Source organism: Chiloscyllium plagiosum, unplaced genomic scaffold (assembly GCF_037043375.1).
Source record: "Chiloscyllium plagiosum isolate Xiang-an unplaced genomic scaffold, Cpla_swu_hap1 HiC_scaffold_34, whole genome shotgun sequence".
In the NCBI taxonomy this organism is placed as follows: domain Eukaryota; kingdom Metazoa; phylum Chordata; class Chondrichthyes; order Orectolobiformes; family Hemiscylliidae; genus Chiloscyllium; species Chiloscyllium plagiosum.
Window position 1 is genome coordinate 35,304,471 of NW_028270172.1, and position 18,645 is coordinate 35,323,115.

The following is an 18,645-nucleotide window of genomic DNA, read 5'->3' on the forward strand; positions in this document are numbered from 1 at the left end:
TTACTACATAGAAGGGCCTTATGAATGCCGTTTATGTAAGAGAAGATATACGATTGGTAATACAGTGATAAGTAACTCATTCCTCATTTCCACATCCTGTCTCACCATCTAAAAGGCACAGGTCAGAAGAATGATGGAGTATGGTGATGCTTGGATATCTAGCAGCACTCAGGAAACTCAATGGCATTCAGTACAAAAAAGCTCACTTGATTGGTACCCCTCTCAGCACTTTCTTCATTTTCTCTCTCCTCTACTGATGCAAAGTGGCACCAGTGTGTACCACCTAGAAAATGCAGTGCAGCAACTCACCAAGGCTCCTCTGACAACAGCTACCAAAAACACAATCACTACCACATAGAAGGGCCAGTGTAGAAGAAGCTTGGCAATTCCAGAACGTGCAAGCCCCCTCCAAGCCACTCATTATCCTGACTATTATATCATCATTCCTTCAGTGATTCTGGGTCAACATCCTGGAACTCCCTTGCTAATATCTCTGCTTGTCCCCTACACCAAGGACTGCAGAGGTTTGAGAAAGCAGCTCATCATCACCTTCTCAAAAAGGTAATTAGGGTGGACAATAAATACTAGCAATACACATATGCCATGGAAAGAATAAAAATTAATAAGACAGTGGAAACAATATGCCTTGCTTAACTGGCGATTGGTGGTGATGAACCTAGACAGACTGAAAGTAAAGAAAGAGAATTTAAGGAAGAGGTGTGAAGGAAGGGCAACTGCAATGATGAATATTCATGCTGACAAACCAACAGACATTGCAGCAGAGAGTGGAAGGGTGTGAGTTTATATCCTGTTCTTGCATCCTGCCAAGTTTAAAATAGTAACTGCATTGCTATAGTGATATCCATAACAGAAAATATTACTCTACGCAGAGTGGTGTACCTTTCTCCGCCAATCTATGACTCCCCCTACTGGGGCATAAAACAGCTGCCTATCCTGATGCCCTACTCTACCTCCAGTCATCATCCAGGCTCACAATTGTAGACTGATGGCCACCTAAGGATAATGGTGAGAATGTGCACTTTGAAGAAACTTTTGACTACAATGTGAATCATCATCACACTTCCTTTCATCTGTCCTGGCTAATCGTAAGCAACTCTAACAATAAATTCAAGCAGAAGAACAAGGAACCGTAGAAACAATCACAAGAGCTCACCTGATTTGGGCAACACTTTGTTTTGTACAAAACACTGATGATCGTGCCAAATCTGTGTTTGAACTGCAACGCAAATTTAGCAAATGCAAACTATGGATGCACATGATGGAATAATTTGCAGCTCCTTTATGTTTGTGAATACAATTAATTCTAATGTGCATAAACAAAAAATGAAGAACATAATGGTATTGTAGTAAAGACACTGTTTAGTAATTGAGAAGCTATAGTTCTCCAGACATGGGTTCAAATTTAAAATTCATTAACAAAAATATGCAACATAAACCTAGTCTCAGAAAAGGTGACCATGAAATTCTCATCTATTGCTCTAAAAATCCATCTGGTTCACTAATGCTCTTTACAGTTTAAGAAAATCTGCTATTCTTCCCCTACCTGGCTTATTTGTGACTCTAAACCCACTGCAATATTGATGACTTTTAACTGCTGTTTGAAATGGCCAAGCAAGCCATTCAGTTCAGGCGCTGTTAATAAACACTGACCTTGCCAGTGTCACCCAGACTCCATGAAAGAATACATTTAAAATGAAACAAATGCAAGGTATCTGAAATAAAACCAGAAAATGCTGTAAATCAATGGGTCAGACAGATTCTGTGGGAAACAGAATTAGCATTTCAGTTCATGTCCTTTCATCAGAACTGGACGGAGGTGGTATCTATTGCATTTACAACTGAGAATCTGATCACATTTCAACTTAATATTCAGGTTTTTTCTGGGGGTGGGATCAGGGAGAAGGGGAGAAATATCCATGCAGACTAAAAGTGGCAAAAGTTCACTGATGATCTAAACTACTAAGCTAAAGGTCTAAAGTTGTGGGTTAGTCTTGCAACTGGCATCTACACTGTTGATTTCTTCAGCATCAAGTGAAAGTCTCATCAGACTACCTCTGCAACTTCCCCCACCCTTCAATGGTCAGGTCTCTGCACTTCTCCAAATCTGGTCTTTTGCATGTTGCCATATTCCATCACCTACTGTTAACAGCTAAGCTTTCAGCTATCTAGGCCTTGACAGCTGGTAGTCCCTCAGCTAAGACACTCCTTTGAGACACTGCTTGTAACTGCTTTCTTTGACCAAGATTTTGGCATCCAACTTTACAGTGCCATTTTAGCATAGTCTTAAAAGGGACTACATATATTTAATTGAATCTACCACACTGAATCGGGCCATTCTAATTAAATGATCAATGTTAGTGGATCTGCTCCACATAGTCTCGTCATTTAATCTTATCAGTATCTCCTTCTATTCCTTTCTGCTTATTTTTTCAACCTTCCAATTCTCTCAGAATATTGACTATAAGACACGTCACTCTCATGTTCCAGATGAGCACATTTCACTGGATAACAGGTTTGGTTGAGTCACACCAAAATTATTTGACTTGTTTCTCCACATTGCAGCAGCCACCAGTCTCCCTAGCCCAGTCTGTTGTTAGACTGGTTTCCATACATTTGGATTGATGACATTTGTTTGGTTTTTGGCTCATCTTATCTCAGATAACTTATGAGGAGGTGCTTTCCCTTCATGCAATAAGAATTCTGTGCCCTCAAGACTTGCTCAGAGGGTTTCCACCTGGACTAATCACAGGAGTAATTCATGAAACAGAAACTGTGCAATATAGTTTGCATGGCTCGTAGGCAGAGCCATCTAGTGATTAGCGCACAATATTTCTACCTTTCTATAGCTGGAGCTAAATATATATTAATTTGCTGAGAAAATCTAATGTCAAACATTTTTAATTGAAATCCAGACTAATATTGCTTATCCACGTGCAGGACAGCCTTTTGAGATGACACAAGGAATGCAAAATCAATTCTGGTTTATCTCAGTAGTGGTGAGTTCTTCCAGATATTGCATGTGGTACTAGAAAGTGGCCAGAATGGGATGAGAGGGGTGCCACAGACACAGGGAAGGTAGTTGATGATACAGGTTTGGTAAAATGCAGAGAGAAAATACACTAAGCCTCACAGAGAGAAGTACCTCCATGAAACTTGACACAGACGAAAAAAGTAAGATTTAGTCCATTTCTCTCCATCTGCCTTTCAACTCAGTGAGCACCAATTAAGTCAGAAGTATTTTTGCTTTAATGTTGTACTCACTACAGAGGTGAAAGATCAATAAGGAGCATGGTGCTGCTACCCAGCACTAAGTCAGAACATCCTTGCCTACAAAGAGGATTTCAACAGATGAGTGGGTGTGAACCATGAGGCAAGGTTCCCCTGCCTGAGGTGTAGTGGCCTGGAAATAATAAATGAACAGATACACAGAACTTTGCTGCTACCATGATCTTTATATAACTAATACCTTCTTTCAGAACAAACAACTCAAGATGTCCTGGAGATGATTAAGATCAGGGCATTGATATCAGCTAGATCTGATCATTGCCAGAAATGACTCTCTGAAATAGCTTCTCAACACATGCAGCACTGATGGTGATTCAATCACTCCACTATGTGCAGTACGATGAAGATCCAACATTTTTCATTCAAAGCACACACGCTATCCTCATGTTAATGTCAGCCTTTGCAAGGGAGCGTTAATCCAGACTGCAGTTTATTAGCTGCAGAGCACATGATTTCTGGAGAGCTGCAAATAAATTAAAGTTCACCCTTTCACAACAAGTAATGCAAGCCACCAATTACATCAGACCACAAGATCAATGTTTTTAAACTTTTCACATACAAGAAATAAGAACAAAATTAGACATTTGTTGAACTTGTTAAAGTCTAATGTATCAAGACTTGAAAGTAATCATTTCATTGACACTGCAACCTGGAATGGTCAGGAGATTAACTGCTGACAAATATAACAAACTGGTTTTTACATGATGCAACATACCATTCAAGTCATCAAACATCTGTTACTTCTGCAAGTCATCTGTATTTCCTTCTGATCCAAATATAAAAACACAGGCACTCAGGCAAAAGGAATATATCACATCTCTTAATCATCAACAAATCCATACAATATACTTTCCTTGACTAAACCCAAAGTCATTGTAGAAAACTCAAAAAATGTGCTGTACATCAAAAACTGGCACCGCCTAAATCCCTTTTATAATAGAAAGATGAATAAATACATGGGCATTTCATTGAATTCAATATTCCTAGCAGTATTTTGTATCAAAGTAACACTGTCAAACAAAAGAAAAAATAATTTTTACAAGATCATTCTACAATACTGACTGGATACATCATTTCCTCCAAATCATTATCTAGAATTTTATTTATAATTATTAATTTGTAAACTGTTTATTCCCTTTACCCCTGGCACCAACAAACTTCAAAAGGTCCAATGGGAGAAATCTTATGGGGGGTCTGAGCAATATGGCAGATGGTGAGATATGTGGCAGAATTAGACAAGTGTAGCGTGGCCCATCTCATTATCAGGAGCAACTTTTCCATCTCTTCTGCTTTTTATAAGCAACGTAGCAAGATTCTCGCTCGATAGCTGTAAGCTCCCAATTGACAATCATTAATGATTGTTAAACATCTTCTTGAATCCCAAAGTTCCTCATTAATAATCAATCTCCCATCTTACCAAGCTCAGCAAACAAGGAAACCAAAAGCAAGACCCGGGTGGATTCAGCTCGCCACTTGTCTGAATGACCTCCATGTTGGAAACTGGGCCCAATATCTCAGGACATGCTCCATGGGCACCAGCCACCTACACCCCATGTCTTTGGCCATTGGTGCACATATATCAGATTCCAACATGGCATATCTGCGATCTAATTACAGGACACTTCAGCTCTTCAATACTGTACCTCAGGGGGCAATGCCAATTATCATTCCAATGCTATAGCAAGGACACAGTGTGTCAGGGACACTCGCCCAGCTTATAGTCAGGACCAGGCTGTATCTCTGGGCTCTTCACTTACCGTCACTCACTACTCAGATGCTCACAACATCCTTGCCTTACTCTCAGCCAAAGAGACCAGGTTCATATTACTGCTGTCCTGCTGTGCCATTTAGAATCATAGAATCCCCACAGTGTGGAAAGCAGCCATTTGGCCCATTGAGTCTGCACTGACTTTCTGAAAAGCATACCACCCAGACTGTCCCCTATTCTATCCCTGTAACCTCACATTTACCTTGGCTAACCCACTTAGCCTAGGCATCCCTAGACAAGATGGACAACTTAGCATGGCCAACTATCTAACCTGCACAACTCTGGATTGTGGGAGGACCTGGAAGAAACGCACACAGACGGGGAGAGAATGTGCAAGTTTCACACAATCAGTCACCTAAGGCTGGAATCGAACATGGGTCCCTGGTGCTGTGAGGCATCAGTGCAAATCACTGAGCCACCATACCACCATTTTGTGCAGGCACAAAGCTAGGAAACTTGACATATTATCAGGAGGCAACAGTCAAGTCAAGGGGGATAGCTATCATTCAATAGATCCTAGCACTGTAAGGTAAAGGCAACCTCTGATACCAGTCTGTGCCCTGCTCGCAATGGTCTGAGTCAGGAGCCTCTGCTAAGTGGTCAGGAGTTGAATGACAGGCACGTTCTTGACTCTTTCTATCTATTCATGAGCAGCTTCTTTATGCACTGTGAGAGAAGCCAGTATAACAAGAGATGGAAGCATGTGTCCCAGCTATTACTGTTGCTGCACTTGAAGAAAGGTCCTAAATAAGGGAGGAGGCAGCACAGCAGGTTTACAGGGTTAGTGCTGTTGGAGGCACGTGACAGTGAGTGAGGAAGGGATTGCAGGCATGAATGAAAGTGACACAACATGAGCCTTTGTAGGAGGTGGGAACAGTAGCAGAGGTAGAGTGAGCATGAGGTGTCAGAGAGAAGATGGAACTTACCCTGGCATAATACAGAAGGTCATTGATATTCATCCTACAGTGTTGTGTATTCCTCCAGATAGCTGAGAGGGCTTTAACCTGGGGGAAAACTTAGACAAAGATGATTTGGTTTGTCCTTTGGGAATCAGCAAACTCCGGCAAACTTTTAACACTGTTTAAATATTTGAGTTTTGAAACGGTCATAAAATGTTTCTCAATATTACAATTTACACGTATGAAAGAAAACACCTCTTGTTGAGTTCAAAATTGCCTTTAATGAATGTGTCTTCAGCTCATGTCATCACTGGGAATGTGGCTCCATTAACAATGGGCCATACACAAATATGATCTTGCTTGTCCTGACACTAGGTCCTAGAACTGGAAGTTCCTATTGCAGGTTATAGACATGGTACAGCTTTTACATGCACGGTTAGGGGATGTTGTTAACAGGAAAATCCAGGCAATTATTCATTGTATCTCATTGCTACATTTTAGTGATCTGTGTTCTTAGCCCCAAAATCTCTTTAAACTTTTACACCTAGCCTTTATCAGTTAAACTATACTCAGGTCTAAATCTGAAGGTTCATATTGGACTTGAAATGTTAACTCATTTTCTCTTTCCATAGATGCTGCCAGTCCTGCTGAGTTTCTTCAGCACTTTCTGTTTTTATACTCAGCTCTAACCTTTATTTGGTTCAAAATCTTATACTAAGCTGCAGAAAATTCCTTCTTGATAAGGGAGATTAAGGTGAAGGAACCCTAAGAGGCAGTGATCATAATATGATTGAATTTACTTATAATTTGACAGGGAGAAGGTGGAATCAGATGTAACAGTGTTACAGTTGAATAAAAGCAACTACAGAGACATGAGGGAGGAGCTGACCAGGATTAACTGGGAGAGGAGCCTAGCAGGAAAGACAGCGGAACAGCAATGGCAGAAGTTTCTGGAAGTAACTCGGGAGACACAGCAAAAATTCATCCCGAGGAAAAAGCAGCATACTAAAGTGAGGATGAGGCAACAATGGCTTACGAGGGAAGTCAGGGATAGCACAAAAGCAAAAGAGAAAGTATATAATGTGGCAAAGGGCAGTGAGAGGCTAGAGGATTGGGAAGCTTACAAAAACCAACAAAGGTCAACTAGAAAAGAAATAAGGAGAGAGAAGATCAAATATGAAAGTAAGCTATCCAGTAATATAAAAGAAGATTGCAAGAGTTTCTTTGGATACACAAAGGGCAAAAAAAGAGGTAAACATGCACATTGGGCCGCTGGGAAATGACACTGGAGAAGTAATAATGGGGAATAAAGAAATGGCTGAGGAACTGAATAATTACTTTGCATCAGTCTTCATGGTGGAAGGCACAAGTAATATTCCAAAAATTCAAGAGAGTCAGGGTGCAAAAGGGGGTACAGTGGCCATCACCAAAGAGAAGGTGTGAGAGAACTGGAAGGTATGAAGTTGGATAAATCACCTGGACAAGGTGCCACACAGGATGCTGCTGAGCAAGGTAAAGGCCCATGGTGTTAGAGGCAAGGTGCTAGCATGGATAGAAGATTCGCTGTCTGGCAGAAAGCAGAGAGTGGGGATAAAATTGTTCACTTCAGGATGGCAGCTGGTGACCAGTGGTATTCCACAACAGTCAGAGTTTGGTCCACAACGTTTCACTTCATACATTAATAATCTAAACAAAGAAACTGAGGGAATTCTGGCTAGGTTTGCCCATGATACAAAGAAGGACAGGGAATATTGAGGTGGTGGGAGGCTGCAGAAGGATTTTGAAAGGTTCGAACCATATGCAAATAAGTGGCAGATGGAATATAATGTGGGAAAGTGTAAGGTCATGTACTTTGATAGGAAGAAGAGAGGCATGGACTATTTTCTAAATGGGGAGAAAATTCAGAAATCTGAAGTTCAAAAGGACTTGGGAGTCCTTGTCCAGGATTTTCTTAAGGTGAACTTACAGGTTGAGTCAGTAGTTAGGAAGGCAAATACAGTGTTGGCATTTATTTCGAAAGGACTAAAATATAAAAGCAGGGATGTACTTCTGAGGCTTTATAAAGTTCTGGTCAGACCACATTTACAGTACTGTTAGCGATTTTGGGCCCCATACCTCAGGTGAAGAGATGAGTGGATAGGTGGATATGGAGCCCAGTGAGACATATGGAAGGGAATGGCTGATAGGGGGTTTATTGACATCAAGCCAGGATAGAAGAGAAGCTGGGTAAGTGCGAACAAGAGCCAAGAGTTGGACAGAAATAGTAGGCTTGCTGAAAACAACCCATAAAAGGACAGGATCAGGACGTAGGGTCGGGTAAAAAGCATGGATGGATGGAAGGAATCAGGCTCTAAAATTGTTGAACTCTATGTTGAGCCCTAAAGGTTGTCGGTCCCCAAGGGAAAGATGAGATGCTGTTCTTTGAGCTTGCACTGAGGCTCACTGGAACACTGCAGCAGGTCTACAACTTAAACATTGGCATGGGAACAGAGGTTTGCTGAAGTGGTAGGCAACTGGAAGCTTGAGGGCATTTTTTAGGAGAGAACATGGACTTTCTGCAAAGCGGTCTGCATTTCATCTCCCCAAAGTAAAGAGGGCCTCATTGTGAACAGTCAATACAGAAGGCTGGCTTGAGCAAAGTACAGATAAATCACTGTTTCCCATGAAAGGTCTGTTTAGAGCCTTGGATAGTGAGGAGGGAGGAAATAAATGGGCGGGTGTTACACCTTCTGCAGCAGCATGGGAAGAATCTGTGATGGTGTGGGGAGGTGGTGGGAGTGAAGGAGGGGTAGACCAGGGTGCCCCAGAGGGAAGGCCCCTATGGAATGCTGACAAGGGAATGGATGAGAATATATGTTGTCATGGGATTCTGCTGGGGATGGCGGAAATGGTGGCTAGCAATCCTTTGGATGCGAAGGTTGGTGGGGTAGTAAGTGAGGACTAGAGGGACCCAATCATTGTTGTAGGAGGGAAGGGCTGAAGTCTGAAGCACAAAGGTCAACCCCAGTGGTGGAGAATCCCTAGTTGAGGGAAGAAATGGTCATTTCTGAGGTGCCCTGCAGAAGGTGGCATCATCAGAACAGATGTGATGGAGAGGGAGAAACTAGGAGAATGGAATGGGGTGCTTTACAGGAAGCATGGTGTGAGGAAATGTAGTCCAGTTATCCGTGGGAGTTGGTGGGTTTGTATTAGATATTGATAGCCTACCCAGATGTCAAGGAAGGGAAGGGAGGAGTCAAAGATGCACCATGAGAAGGTGAGGGCAGGATGCAAGTTGGCAGAAAAATTAACAAGATCATATTCGAGCTCTGCACTCCTGCCACTTCCAATCGTGAGTGGTGATGAGCAATTAAATAACTCACTGCAGGAGGAAGCGCTACTTATTGTGTTTCTTCAATGATAGAGGGAACCCAGCACAAAGTTAATCATTTTTGACCAGAAGTGCTGAGTGGATGATTTCTCTCAGCCTCCTCTAATGGTCCCCAGCATCACAGATGCCACTCTTTAGCCAATTCAATTCATTCCACATGATATTCAAGAAATGGCTTAAATAGCACCCTGAGACCAGCTATGCTTTTAATAACCAGCCATGCATCCCTAGCCAAGCTGTTTCAGTACAGTTGCAACACTGGCAACAACGTGCCAATACAGAAAATTGTTCAGTTATGTCCTGTCCAGGATAAATTCGACGTGGCCAATTATATCCAAACAGTTATGTTCAATAGCAAAGCGATGAAGGCTGTTGTTGAAAGTGTTTTAAACCAACACGTGCTCAACAATAACCTGCTCACAGATGTTCAGTTTGGGTTCCATCAGACCCACTCAGCTCTGAAACTCATTAAAGCCTTGGTCCAAACCTGGTCAAAAGAGAGTAACCATTTTTGACATCAAGGCTGCAATTGGCCAGGTGTGGCATCAAGGAGTTCTAGCAAAACTGGAGTAGCCAATCAGGAGGCTGGGAGAACACAGCAAGCCAGGCAGCAACAAGAGGCTGGGAGAACACAGCAAGCCAGGCAACATCATGAGGTGGAGAAGTTGGCAATTCAGGTGTAGCTCTTCTTCAGGACTGGCGGTGGGTGTGGGGGGGGGGATCTGCAGATAAAGGTGGTGGGGGGGGCAGGGTGGTGAAGTGGGGATAGGTGAAGACAGGCAGAGGGTACAACCTGGTTGGTCAATGGGAGGAATGAATCTGTTCGGTGACAGGGAGAAAGGGAGGGGGAGGGGCTGGGAAGTGAGTCGGTGGACAGGAAGGGAGGTTATTTGAAATTGGAGAACTCAATGTTGAGTCCTCCGGGCTGTAGGCTGCCCAGGTGGAAGATGAGGTGTTGTTCCTTCAATTTGCGGTTTGGTTCGCTGTGGCAATGGAGGAAGCCAAAGATGGTCATGTTGGAAAGAGAGTGGGAACGGGAATTAAAATGAGCAGTGACTGGGAGGTCCGGCCAGCCCCTGGATTTGGAGGAAAAATGGGAGGAGTTAAAGGAAAAGTTATTAAAGGTGAGGACCAGTTCGTGAGACAGAGGAGGGTATTAGTGGAGGGGGACTGGTTGGGTCTGGTGCAGAGGAAGAAACTGAGGACCTGGAGGCCATCCTTGTGGGGTTATGGATGTGTATAAGGACTGCATGTCCACAGTGAAGATGAAGCGCTAGGGGCAGGGGAACTGCAAGTTACTGAAGAGATGGAGGACGTGGTTGGTGTCGCGGATGTGGGTGGGAAGTGTCTGAACCAAGGGGGAGAGGATGGAGTCGAAGTAGGATGAGATCTGTTCGGCAGTTCAAAGGGTTACACCCGAAACTTCGACTTCTCCACCTCCTGATACTGCCTGGCTTGCTGTGTTCTTCCAGTCTCCTGCTTGTCTACCCTGGATTCCAGTATCTGCAGTTTTTTTTGTTTCTAGCAAAACTGGAGGCAATGGGAATCAGTGGAAAACCTCTCTAATGTTTGGAATCATACCTTCCATATAGAAAGATGGTCGCGATTGTTGGAGGTCAATTACCTCAGCTCCCGGACATCTCTACAAGAGTTCCTCAAGGCTGTGTCCTCGGCCCAATCATCTTCAGTGCTTCATCAATGACCTTCCCTCCATCAAAAAGTCAGAGAGGGGATGTTTGCACAACTTTCAGCACCATTCGTGACTCCTCGGATACTGAAGCAGACTATATCCAAATGCAACAAGATCTGGACAATATCCAAGATTGGGCAGACAAGTGGCAAATACCATTTACAATACACAAGAACCAAGAACTGACCATCTCCAAGAAAAGAGAAAGTGTACAAGTCAGGAGTGTTATGGAATACTCCCCGATTGCCTGGATGAGTATGGCTCCAACAACATTCAAGAAGCTTGACATCATTCAAGATAATGCAGCTGGCTTGATTGGCATTACATCCACAAACATTCACTCCCTCTACCACCAATGTTCAGCAGCTACAGTCTACAAGATGTACTGTAGAAATGCGTCAAGATTTCTTGGACAGCACTTTCTGAACCTATGACCACTTCCAACTTGAAAGACAAGGTAGCAGATATAAGAGATTGCCACCACCTGCAGGTTTCCTTTCAAGCTATTCACCATTCTGGCTTGGCAATATATTGGCTGTTCCTTCAGTGTCCCTGGATCAAAATCCTGCTACTTTCGCCTGAACAGCATTTTAGATCTACCTACAACAAGCAGACTGCAGCAATTCAAGGAGGCAGCTCACCACCACCTTCTCAAGGTTAACTTGAGATGGGCAATAAAACGTCTGCCCAGCCAACAACACTCACACCCCATGAGTGAATAACACAAGGCAGACACAAGATCAAACTAAGGATTTGTAAATATAAAACTCTTTGGTTTTGTGTTCTGTCACAAAAAGCATGCCACCCACTTGGTCAAGTGGCTTTTCCTGATGAGCAACAAGATGATGGTTAGGATATTTAAAGCCAATTTTTAATCAAAGAACCCTGGCTTTTTTGTACCATTTTTGAGGGGAAGTAGTAATTAAAGCTCGAAGAGATAAATTCAGGACCTTTTTTTGAACATCATTAAACTTCAAAAGGTTGAGATGACTCAAATAAGCCAAATGATAGCCCATGGTTATTCACATAGTACAGACACTGCTTTTCTGGGTTCCAGCCCAGATTCAGATGTGTTGCAAGAATCCCTGATTATATTCTACTACTAATGTACTTTGAGCAGTAAAGTAAATTCATACAATTTGTGATTAAACTGCAAGATGTTTATGCTACAATGTACATTTAAAAGCAGAAATCATAACGTTGGGAACGATTAATATTTTATATTTCAGTTGGACTTCACAAAACAGTTGATGCTTAAATCTAATGTTGCAGTATATGTTTGAATGGTAAATGTGATCATTGCACAGTGCACAAAATTGTTAGTAAAATCATGTGATCACGATCTATACATACCTGGACGTAACAGACACATGGGCATCTTTAAACATGATTCAGAGTATCAAGGAAAAAGGAAATATCAGACATTTTTCTGTCCTAAATCTTAGCAGATGCTTTTATATCTGACACTCAGAAAACACCAAGATTACAATATTTTAAAAAATAAAAATTTAGAAGCTCCTAGTTGAAACCAGGCCCAAACGATCTCTGTTAGATGTAATCTGGACTGATTTAATCACTTAATCAGGTTCTGCTTACTTGTGAACCCTATGGATATAAGCACAATGAAACTATTGCTGATGACACCCTATTACAGGACCAATAATGACAAATATGATTGTGCAGGTCTATGTGCGCCATGTGGTGTAGAGGATGTTCAGCAGCTGAATTGCATCACGTGAGTGGACAGGTTAGGGGGAACCTTCCAAGACCTCACTGTGAAAGTGGTGAGGATTGTGACAGTCTGTTGTGCAATTCACAATAACTTAACTAACTCAATTTATATTAAGTGCTGAACACTTGAATGTTTGTACAAAGTTCAGTGATAACATCAACAACTGTCTTATGATGACTTTTCAAACTCCTTTCTGAGTCACCAGCAGTTCTCTAACTATTATTCACTTTGCAGCAATAATTTCCTCGAGTGGTCCATGGTTCATCACACCAGCAATACCACAGTCAGGATTGTCTTGCATTCATTTCTGCCAGTATCTGATTTGCTGGTTAAGGGTGAATCCTTCCTGCAGGACAAAGTTGTGAATTGCACAACAGACTGTCACAACCCTCGCTATTTTGACAGTGAAGTCCTGGAAGTTTCCCCCTAACCTGTCCACTCACGTGATACAATTCAGCTGCTGAACATCCTCTCCACCACGTGGCGCACATACACCTGCACAGTCATATTTTTCATTATTGGTCCTGCAATAGGGTGTCATCAGCCATAGTTTCAGTGGGTTCAATATCCATGCAGCAACTTGATGCAATTTAACAAATGGAGTCACGTAAGTCTGACCACCAGAGGACAAAATCATCAGGAGCACTTCCCCACTAATTATATATATCAGCATTCAGAATCCGCAGTTGGGTAGAGAATCATCATACTAAATGTTTGCACATATTTGTTTATATTTGTCATGGTTCTGAGTTTTCAATGGGATATGAGTTTCATTGACAGAACCAGGCACTTTGGAAAGCAAGTGAACCTACAGGACAGAGCTCTCCATTGCTGTAGGGAAATGAACTCAGAAGTCCTGTAGTATATGACGTCCACTGCTTAGTGAATGCAGGCCCTCACAGTATTCTGGGTGATGTCATTCATCAGAACTGCCTGACTGAAATTATTTGCATGCGTAAATTACCATGGAGCCTTCATAGTCAATGGAAACGCAGTGGAGGTCTTACAATGTTTAACTGAAGGTCATCTCTTTAAACAGTGAAAATGGATGATTTCATTTTTACTGAAGAGTAGGCACGTACAAGTCCAACATCAGCTTCCTTACATTCACTAGGTCAGGTAAATGTTCATTCTAGTCAGCCTTTTGACAAGGTGGCTAGCTGACTTCTCTTCACTGTCACACTCCCACTAGCAATACGTATATAGCATAAAATGTGCTTTTCCCCCTCAGGCTTCCTTCTTGAACAATTCCAGTATGTGACCAAAGTGTGAAAAGGCCACATAGATTTGAACAAACCTTTTTAGCCAAATAATTGCGAACAAAATTTAAACAAAAAGATAACCTAGGCTACCTGATACCAGTAAATTCCTCCCACATTGATCATGTATAAATGAAAATGTCAACACAGTAAAGCTGTAACATTTTACAGCAAAGTTAATTCAGAAAAATGTCGACAATCAGCTCAAGTCCATATCAGTATATTGATCTTTGTTCATGAAGACTTCATCATGGCATAGAATCACTTAGAGCAGTTTCTGGATTTCCACCTTCAATTACACATGTGTGGGTGCCACACTGCTGCCAATTTCACAGTCATAATGACAGCAATTACAGACAATTTCACCATCCATTACAGCCACAAGATCCAAGCAGAGAAGAAGGAGAGAGATTCAGCCATTTCTTCAAACTTATAAGGATGCATCATTATCAGTAAGAAAAGTAATATGCATTTAAACACAAATCTCCATCTGTACATGATTCACAACATGGAAGCAATTTTCTCTGCAAAGTGGCAGTTTCTATAACCTTTTTATTGGAAATGTTTCTCAATTATCCATATTCTTCTTGCTTAGTCACTCAGTTAATTATGGTTTTCATCTCCATTATAGGATTTGAACAGCATTTGTGAAATGATTCTCAGAAAAAAAGCAAAGCTTTGAAGAACACATTATCGAGGTTAACTCAGTCAATTTAAAGTGATTTTTTAAAATTAAATCACATCTATAAAGGTAATTACAGAGCCAATACTTGATACTTTAACTAAAAATGCCATTAGTCAAAGTTTCACCCATGACATTGGGGAGAAGCAAAGTGGCGCCTGATCTTGTCTGCATCTGCACTGTATATGCCAAAAGTTGCAGAAGGGAAAAACGGGAAGGGAGAATGAAATGCAGGAACATGATTGAATCTTCTAGAAACAGAGTCGAGTTACAGCATTCCCACCCACATCCCCACCAATACAATTTCACCTCAACCTATGACAGGGATCCGACTAGACCCGCTTATGGTCTGTGACATGGCGACTGCTGGAGATTGGGGTGTGTGTGAAGGGGAGAGTGAGAGCGTGATAGCGTGAGAGTGAGAGAGAATTGTGGTGAAACCTTGGGTCAGGGAGGAGGAGGAGTGTTCAGGGACTGAAAGGGATTTCACAGCAATATGCACTACATAGCTAGTGAAAGATAGCAGGAGTGAGCAAGGACAAAAGGGAAGATTTGACATAAGGTGTAAGACAGGAGAAATTATGAAAAAAAAGTGCCAAAATGAAGTGTAATTGGCTGAATAGCAGCCATCTAGTTGCAAAACAAATCAAAAATAAAAGTAGAAAAAAAAGATCAGAAGTTTTGATCTAAAATTGATTAACACAATGCTGAATCCAGAATGTGATAGCCACTGTCTCAGTTTACGCAATTGTACAGTATTTTTAATGTTTCTGTGTCCATTTGGAAATTTCCTTGGAATGTCGTTTGTCCCACATCCTGTAAACTTCCTAGACACAAATTCTGAAATCCAGGAACCAGTTATCTTATCTTCAGCTACCTTACAATTTTCACCTGTGTCACTGCAATGACTTTGGACAGTGAGAATCAATGCTGGACTGTAATGCAGCAGCTTCAAATTCTTTCTGGTCGTGCTCACCTGTTGTGTGGGGGAACAGAGGAGTCTAGTTACTATGTATGTAAAGAGGGGGGGAAACTTGATGAGCTAATTACTCTGTGGGCCTTTGGTTGGGGGAGTGGGGTTTAGGATGGTAATTACACTGTGTTGGGGCAATGAGAGTACTATATGTGTGGGAAGAGGGCTAATCACAATGTATGGTGGAGGTGAAAACAGTGAAGTAGTTAGAAGCAGAGGGGAGAGTGAGGGCTCTCTTTCCACACCGGAATCCTTCCCCAATCCAATTATTATTCCAGGGTCCTCCCCTTAAAGACTCCTCCAACCCACTTTCCCATTTTTGGTGACAATCACAGCTTATGGGGTACGATATTGTGGTGACTCTCCGAACCACAGCGAGCTCTGCCAGTCTGATTCTCATCATGCTGCAGTTTTTGCCCACCCCTCTGTCAATTCTTAACAGGTTTATTTCCTCCACATGGCCTACTTCATCAATAGCGTCCCCACAAAACACATTCATTGAGATCGTCATCTGCTCCTTTTGCTTAACTATTATTTCCAAATTGCTCAAATGTGCCATTACCCTCCTTCCTAAATATTCACCATAGCACCATCTTCCCATCTCTCATCTCCCTTTCCTCTCCAATGTCCTTGTACGCAGAGAGACACCATCATCCCTTATCCACACTTTTAATACATCAGAGAGCTTCAGGTTGACTTTAGAGCTGGAAAAAGCACAGCAGGTCAAGCGGCATCAGAGGAGCAGGAGAGTTGACATTTCAGGCAGGATCCTTCAGCAGGACCTGCTGTGCTTCTTTCCAGCTCCACATTTTATCGACTCTGACTTTCCAGCATTTGTAGTTCTCACTATCTACAGGTTGACTTTAAACTTGCTCACTGCATTGAAACCATGCTGGTTAAAGTCAATGGAATCTTTGAAAATATTCCTGAGTCATGACATCCCTTCACTATCACTCTGCTGCTAAAAATGCAATTTGTCTCTTCATCACACTACATAATCCAATCCTACGTCAGCAGAAAAATCCACAGTGGGATAGTATCCACCAATATCCTGGCATTCTGAGACCATGAAAAAAAGATGCATTCGCGATACCAACACTACAAAAAAAAAAAGAAATTGCAGCTGGAATAGGCCGTCTTTACCAAAGATGGCTAACAAAAGTGAAATGACAGATTGTGACAGGGCCTAACAAAACACACTGTGATCATAAGTCACTGTTTGGTCGATCTGTGACCTATGGTTACTGACATAAGCAGATTAGCATCAGATTTGTACAATTGCAAGTACATAAACTCTTTAACCTAATGGACTTCCAAACAAATTTTTTTTTCCTTTTCTGTCGGGTTCCAGTTCATCAAATAGAACACAATTCTTAAAGCCCATCCTTTATCATGTTTATCATTTCCATTTAAATGCAAGTCTGGTTGTTGATTAAAGAATTAATCTCTGCTTGAAAATATGATGAATCATGTGAGCTGGTTGTTAATACATTACAGCAATGAGAAAGGATTGGAGGTTGAAGCTGACAACTAGTTAGATTAATTTAAGACCACTTATTTTGAACTCTTCATTGCATACAGTCACTATCAACAATTCTTCCCTGAAAACAATTATCCAAAGTCTATAAACGTAATATTTACAGGTTAAATTTTCAAGGCCAGCTACAAAATATTTTGTTTTTAAATACAATGACGAGGTTCCCCAACTAACTGATTGATGGAAATACCATATTGACAGTTTACAGCTGGTCAATGGTGAGTTGCTCATTTTTCTCATAGTTGGGAATAACATGATTCTTTTGCCAGAGGGATCATTTCATGAGGCCTTAGGTAAGGTATGAACTTTTTAAAAAATATTCAGAAGTGCACTTAAACACAACTGAATGATTTTTTTTCCCATCACCAAATCACCCATGGCATTTATTAACCACCACAGGTGAGCTATGGATTATATAACTACAGAAATATATTCACAATAAACTGATTATTTGTAATAAGCACCAATATCTTCAGCCATGTTCCTACTAAATGGCGTCAGGTATCAACTGTGGCTTTAGTAGGTGGAACTGTCTTACAAAGTATTAGATTACGAGTTCAAGATGCACTCCAGAAACCTGGGTACACAAATCTCTAGTTTAGTGTTGAGGAATTGTCTTTCCAAGCAATATGAAACTGAAGCACTCACCCAAACATTATGTTGGAAAGCAGATTGTTCTCATTGGAGTCATGGCCAATGTTTATTTCTCTCCAATACCTAATGTGGCTGATTTGGCGACTTATTTCATTGCTGCTTGTGAGAACTTACTGTGTGCAAATTAGCAGGTGCATTTTCTGCATTTCAAAATCTATAAACTTTTAAACTCTTTTTTTAGTAGTGAAGGGTTTTGGAAAGTCCTAAGATAGTGAAATAGGCTAAATAAATGCAAGTCTTTTTTCTTAATTTTGTACAAAAACTTCTAAGTTAATCTCATTAGTTAATTAAGTAATAGAGAGGTTTGAATGTGAATATACAAGTGCCATATAACTCCAACTGAGAAACGAAATGAAGATTGGCAATTCTGAAAGAAATTATCCTAAACCAGATTATCCTAATTTACTTAAATCAATATGTACATTTGCAACAGAAAGGTATTTCTATAAACATATAAACTAAAATTGAGTGAAGTTCCATTTTTCTTTTCTTGTATTTTGGTTTGGATATCCTGAGATCGTGCAAGGCATTGCATAAATGCAAAACTTCCTTTTCTATTTTCCTCCCTGAGCCCAAAAGGTAACAAGCTTTCATCTCCACTCAGTTTTTGTCTTTTCAAATAAGCAAGTCTAAGGACATCAGGGAACTTTTATCTCCTTTTCCCCCAATCTATCTACCCCCACCTTACAAATTACGGATGTGTTCGTGGCCAATGGCACTGCAGGTTAGAGTACCATGTGTGCATATACAAAATTACACCCGCCTTGCTCAAAGT

At 41.3% G+C, this 18,645-nt stretch overlaps 1 protein-coding gene across 6 annotated transcripts in view; it reads right to left on the reverse strand.

Moving 5' to 3' along the window:
• Positions 1 to 18,645, reverse strand: part of eepd1 (endonuclease/exonuclease/phosphatase family domain containing 1) — a 153,417-nt gene that overhangs the window by 117,343 nt on the left and 17,429 nt on the right. The window contains exon 1 of one of the 6 annotated variants that reach the window (XM_043719190.2): positions 6,001 to 6,089. The exons of the other annotated variants lie outside the window; for them this stretch is intronic. The gene's annotated coding sequence lies outside the window, so the exon portion shown is untranslated. Of the gene's footprint in view, positions 1 to 6,000; positions 6,090 to 18,645 lie in introns of those variants that run through there. 6 annotated transcript variants of the gene reach the window in all.